Source organism: Danio rerio, chromosome 25 (assembly GCF_052040795.2).
Source record: "Danio rerio strain M-AB ecotype USA chromosome 25, GRCz13ab, whole genome shotgun sequence".
NCBI lineage: Eukaryota > Metazoa > Chordata > Actinopteri > Cypriniformes > Danionidae > Danio > Danio rerio.
In genome coordinates this window covers 9,987,501-9,994,363 of record NC_141045.1, presented here as the reverse complement: position 1 = coordinate 9,994,363, position 6,863 = coordinate 9,987,501, and the positions used below count along the sequence as shown (strand labels likewise).

The 6,863-nt window shown below is 35.2% G+C and overlaps 1 protein-coding gene across 2 annotated transcripts in view; it reads left to right on the top strand.

Moving 5' to 3' along the window:
* Nucleotides 1–626: 626 nt before the first annotated feature.
* furinb (furin (paired basic amino acid cleaving enzyme) b) overlaps nucleotides 627–6,863 on the top strand; it is a 161,119-nt gene continuing 154,882 nt past the window's right edge. Inside the window, 1 exon segment of one of the 2 annotated variants that reach the window (NM_001045109.3) lies at nucleotides 627–1,074. The gene's annotated coding sequence lies outside the window, so the exon portion shown is untranslated. 2 annotated transcript variants of the gene reach the window in all.

The window sequence follows — 6,863 nt, the reverse complement described above, 5'->3', positions numbered from 1 at the left end:
TAGAGAAAGAGAAAGAGAGTGTTTTGAGTTTCAATGCTAGGGCCCCATACCTGGAGGGCCTCTAAATCCCCAAGTCTGCCCCTGGTGAGTATCTAACCTAGTATTCGAAGTATAAAAGTCAGTGTCTTTGAGGTTTAATTGTTGATATTTGAAATGTGGAAATGTTAATCTAAGACGCAGTCTAATATTTTTTTTATTTATTTAAACTTATTTTGTCCTTGTTTTCCAGTGATGGGTTACAGCTGGAAAGGCATCTGCTGTGTAAAACATATGCTGGATAAGTTAGAGATTCATTCCTCTGTGGCGACTCCTGATTAACAAAAGGACTAAGCCGAAAAGAAAATGAATGAATTCATTAATTTTGTCCTTGTCTCAATACGTTATACAAAAATATATATGTTATGCTGTGTGTAAGCCTTTCTTCAGAACATTTATTGACTATTAAATAACTATTAAATAACCAGATTTTTCTAACAAAAAAGCTGTATTTGTTCTTGTCATAAATCTACTCTCATTCTCATTCATTTGATGATATTATTAAAAAAATGACTGAATCCAGCAGATGGAGCCAGCGAATCGCACACCCTAAATACACACAAAGCTGACGTACTTCCTGGGAATTGTAGGCCATTTGTGATTACCAGGGATTTGTGTACGGATGTATTACGGAGCCCGTTATGTCTATACAGAACAATAAAACTGAGGAGACCGATGACAAGTGACACCACAGAGGTTTTAATTTTATAACAGTTCGATAAGAAATATACCACACAGACGGGCAGATACGAGATTTATACATAATAAAAAATAAAGGACTACAGGAAGACGCGCGCGCTGTTGAAAGTTTCATCGATCTGCGCGCGCTCGCCGAGAGATGCTGAGTTGAGTTCGCGGGGTCTCGCGGAAGGGCGCGAATCCTCCGTAACGGTTTCTCGGTGGATGTACTTTTTATTTTGTGTCGTGAGCGGAGTTCAGTCCGGTGCTGTTGTCTGAAATGTGAGCCCGTTACCGGATTCCGAGGCTGTGCAAAGCGCAATGACAGCTCTAGGAGGGGTCAGCGGTCCCATTTCTGAGGTAAATGACAGTTCGTTTGTTTGTTTGTCGTTGTTCTGTGTAAACTGAGGTGAAGTTCAAGGTAAGAAAGTTTATATTAGCTAAATATATGTGTGGTCATCTTTTAAATTTTAACACAAATTAACGAAAGCAATTTTATACAATTTACTCAATTTTGGACAGTTTTGTGTAAGATATTATTGTGTTTGCCAGTTTATAAACAAAGTGACTGTCGAGTTTAGTTTTTTTATGCCGACATTTTGTTTATTTTGTTTTTAGCAATGATGTATGTGTTGTTTTGTAATATCGAAAAGCTAAATAGGACATTTATTTCAGAAATAGAAATTATTTAATCATGTGCACCTTTAAAATATATTAACAAATATGTTTTTATTCATTTAACGTTAACGTTAAGTATCGTTAACACACGAAAGGTGATATTTGACAAAAGGACAGATTTCACTTTCAATGAACCTACAACTAAAATGAACGGTAATGAGGCTGTCTTTCTCCTTTTGTCTTAAACGACAAACATCACGCACAATATTTTCAGTATTTATATTTTTTCTAAACTGACTCCACATCATCTGAAGGCTTTATTATCGTATTGCGCGCCTAGTGTTTCCAGCATAATATATTTATTTCAGTTGTTCGCTGTGATTTACGGTGCACGTGAGCACCTCTACCCCGTCAACCAGATGAAAATTGATAGTGTTGAGTGCAATAAATGTATTCACAGCAAGAATAAAGACACCATTATGATATTCTTTGTCTCTTAGTACTGTAGATCAGATGATGGTTATTATTATCAACCAATATTTTTATGCATAACAAAAAGTATCCTTTGACCTTTGTCTTGAAAGGTTAATATTGATGGCAGGTTTGATTATGAAACCTGGATATGTTCTCTGAACAGGCAGAGTGGTCATTTAATGTTGCCTTCCTGATGAGAGAGAGAGAGAGAGAGGGAGGAAAAAAGGTAGAGCTTAACAGTGTATATGTGCGTGCACTGTCTGTCCCTGTCTAATGAGTGACTAAGCACTTCAGTTCCTGCCCCTACCAAGCCATCATGGATCATTAAAGCTTTAGTAGTTGTAGTTGTGTTTGATGAGCAGTTATTAAGGCATAGTAATTACTGTTCTTTCTTCCCCAGAGAGCACGCTATAAAAATTTGGCCCTCCTATCCAGCATACAGTAGCATCGCCCAGGATATCGCCTCTTGCGAGCATGCAATCTGTTAGATCCTCGGAGACAGCAAGATAATCTTACTTTACATTTGATTCGGGCCCTAACGAGTGCTCGAGTCATTAAATATGAAAAATAAGTCATTTGAAGTGTTGAATGAAGATTGATGACCCGACCTCTAAAAAGATCCAGAAGTTCTGTGTGACTGACTTCACAGTAATTTGAATGTCAGTCTGGATTCTGTTCCTGAAACATCAGGGATTTGTGATTTACTGGAAATGCACTCTGTAATTTTCGGTTCTAGGAATGCTGTTGATAACCAATTATTTTGATTGTTTCTGGTCAATGTTGCGGTTGCAACACAATTACCCGAATTCCCTCTGGCCTGGTTCCACATTCTGCTTGTAAGCAGACGACCACTTAGTTACGAAACGAAAAGCAACACAAAGTCCTTATCAGACCTAATGAAGACGAAAAGGCCATATACCTACTGCATCTAAATTCAGTACTCACTTCACCTATATAATGCTTAATCCTGTTCAATAATTTACCTACAAATCCATTCCACAACCTAAATAAGCTGAAAAAAATTGATGTAGCGACAACTGCATTTATAAATGTTTTAGTGTACAAAACCAAACTTGTTAATTACATATTTAAACATGCATCTCTTGCAAGGAAGCAAGCTTCATTTTGACTGATTAGCATTGCCAGAACTATCTAAGAAACCATAAATAAAAACAAGCTCATTATTAATAAAATCTCAAATGCTTCATCCTATGAATGATTGGTTCATATTCAAAACACAGCCATGAAAATCATAGGAATAAAACAATACGAACCCATACAGACTCTATATGAACAGGCGGTCATGAGAAGAGCAATAAATATTAGTGCTGATTCCAAACATCCTCATTTTCAGTGAATATCAGTTGTTACCATCAGGAAAAAGACGGTCAATGTGTAAAAGCAATAGATTGAAGCTTTCATTTGTTCCTACCTCGATAAAACAGTTGAACTCTACCAAGAACAATGCACCTGTATAGCACCTGACTGTGTTCTGTGCTTTATATATTTCATATTTATATATTAATAATGATCTTATTCTGTAAACAATGTATGTTCTTAATTGTTTGTTCTTAATTGTTTTATTTATTTTATTGTCTGCTTAGAGCAACGTTGTATCACCTTTTTGCCAAAATGTCCCCTCGAGGACAAATAAAGTTTATCTTAAGTCCTATCCTAATTAAGCCACCAAAATATAACAACCCACACCTGCCTATAATATTAACTCAGGGTATCTGCGGGGTCTTAAAAAGTCTTAAAATGTCTTAAATCTCAAATGCTAAATTTTAGGCCTTAAAAAGTCTTAAATCTACTGAAATATTGTGTTGTAGGTAAATCTTCAATTGAGCTATTTCAAATATGTCACTTCCATAATGGAGAGATATCACGTCCATAACAAAGCTTTTCCCTCAAAAATGCAAAAATGTCAAATGAAATAGTTAATGATTTTTGTTTTACAGTGAGCTAACTCTTCCTTTTGGATAGCATTGTTGGAATTGCTCTTAAATGAATCGTGTTTTTGACTCTCAAATTGCTGTTGACTTGGATTCATGAAACATTATAAATCTTTGAAGGTCTTCTGGCTAAGAAAATGTCACCTAAATTTGGGATGACTTCAGGGTTTGTATTAGATTGGTAATTTATTTTAATTTAATAGTTGATTAATTTTGGGTGAATTGTATCTTTAAAGGATTAGCTCACCCCAAAGTGAAAAAGCTGTCTGTAATTACTTTACTCTCATGTCATTTCAATCCATTGTAGGCATGGGGCGGTGTAAGATTCTGACAGTATGATAACCTTGGATAAAAATATCACGGGTTCACGGAATTGTGATTACTGCTCTAAAATATGTTCTTTTAAAATTGGATAATTTGGATTAAAAATAGCAATTTTTTCCCAATACAACACAATATATTTTATTTTAAGAAACATTTAAAATATTTGGAACAGTAAAAATGTCACGCTAAATAATGAAAATGAATGATTTACTTCTGTCTTCATTAGTTTAAAAAACACAGATTTTTTTTTTTTTTTTTTTTTTTTTTTACTAGTTGAAAAGTTATCTTTGCATATCTTTTATTTCTTTGGATATAAATTAAGCCTCTGCACTGTTCAGCTCTATAGCACGCTTGGATGTTGATTTATAAGCAATTTGTTTTTCGGATGATTGCTGGCCAGCAAAGACTGACCAGTAGCTTTAGATGTGGACATACTGTTGTTTGCCCTAAAACAACGGTTGTAACAAAACATTAAGAGATTAAACTTATATATAAGCTAACAGTAAAACAGAAAACATTAGCGGTTTTAATACCTTGACTTTTCCAAACCGAGGTAAACATTGAAATCGGTTATCGTCCCATGCCTAATCCACTGAGACATTTATTAATCTTTGTAACATAAATTAAGATATTTTGGATGAAAAGCGAGAGCTCCCTCAACCTCAATAGAGAGCAATGCTCACAAAACAGTCAGAAAAGGAACCAAAGACATTGTCAAAACATTCATTGTGACTTCCGTGGTTCAACTGTAATACAAAGTTCCTTTTCTGGACTTCAAACATCTTGCGACCATTGCTTAAGTGTGATGTCACGCAAAGTGGCTTTCGGGTCCAATCTCTGTATCAAACTGTATGGTCGAGACTCAACAAATGGTTATATTAAATGTTTACAAAGCCATGTCATACTTTCGAAAATCATGATCGCAATAAATATATCCATGCCTAATATCCAATGGCCAGAAATTGATTCATGTTTTTAGAAATTGTTAAAATACTGTCGTGTGCACCATGATTTTATATAACATCTACTTTAATGTATGATATGGCTATTTTCTCAATTCAGATGAGTAGGGCCTTGGACCTGGAAACAGTATTCTTTACATCACGAGTCACGACTTAACAAGCGGATATAGGATGTGGGAGCTCTCAGATTTCATCTAAAATATGTTCATTCATTTTCTCATGTTTTCAGGGAATTAGAATGACAAAAGTGTGAGGATTAATTACTAATTTAAGTTTCACTTTTGGGTGAACTTATCCTTTAAGCTAAGAAAAGTGCTTAATAAGCACCACTTATAATAAGTGGACATGGCAACATTTCAAAAGTACATTTAGAAATAACATTTTGGTCAACAATAGGGGATACCCACAGTATGTCAGGACATCGCAATGGTTTTTACAGTGTCAGTTATTACAAAGTCATGTTGTTTACACTGAATTAGGACTGCTCAACATACTGTATCATTTTAGCATCAATATCACAATGTGCTTATCCCCAATGTCGAATAAGGATTATGGTTGACCATAAACAACAGTTCTGAACACGTGTCATTTGTGGATTAAATTAAAGGTTTAACCATAATTGAGAGAAAGTTTATCATCACACCTGTGACTGCGGAATCATTTCAAGCAAGATTGTCGCTTTAACAAAGATTATTTAATTGTAATTATTTTTTTATACTTTGATTTCTAGACCACAATGTGATTTTATATTGAATTATTGAATATTTTTACCTGAAAAATATTAGACTCCGCTAAAATCCACAAAGCACTGTTTTAACTTTGTTTTATTGGATTCATCTGGGCTTGTTATTTGTGTATTTTATTTTACGCAGATGCACTCTCCTACAAAATAATTTCATTCAATCTAAAATTATAAACAATTTCCAAATATCTGTTTAAATTGTATTCATATATATCGGAGAAAGAAAAACATACTGCAATGTCAATTTTATCCAATATTGTGCAGCACTACACTGAATAATAATTTAATTTAGAGAAATCACTCTTGTATTAAAATGCAATTGTTACACCTGAAACCTTACAAAGGTGAGCCCCGTTTGTATGTCAGAACAGCAACTGACTTGGAATCAACAGCCTTTCTGTCACATCACATCTAACATGTGTTGCGCTCTAAAGGTGAGCCCTTCATTACCTCCAACGTTTATCTATTAGAAGAAGCTTTCACAAGTGGCTGCCTTATTAAATTAGTCTTGTCGAGACAGGCGAAGATTGAAAATAGGGGACGGTTAACCTGAATGGCAGCTATTTGACAATGCTGAAAATGGCTTACGCTTAAGAGTGCTAAAGGCGGCAAATCATTTTCCAAGAACTGACCTCTTTTCTATTGCCTGCCTTGTATCTGTCTTAGCTGCTAATAGGCTGACTCCTCTTAAATGAACTTAATTAAATCTATTAACTGGTTAAAACAATTGATTGGGTTTAGAAATTACGGCCATTGCTTTTGCAAATACTGTAAAACGTGCAGGCTACAGTATCTCTCACTCTCTCTAACTCGCTTCCTTTCTTTCTTTCTCTCATTTTCTGTGCTTGCGGAGGTGTGACATTCACAGGTTCCATCAGTAAGACACACATGGTTTTCTCCTCTTTCCTCTCCAGCTCACTGCACTGTGCCAGGCCTTAATGAGCTCTGTAATGCAGATTTTAGACGTGACGATTTGTTTGTTTTTTCAGTAGGCCTTTTACCAAGATCCCCTCTTCTTCCTATCAGGAGCCGCTATTTAAATGCTAAACTCAGCATTGTAGCCGTCATACTCCGAGG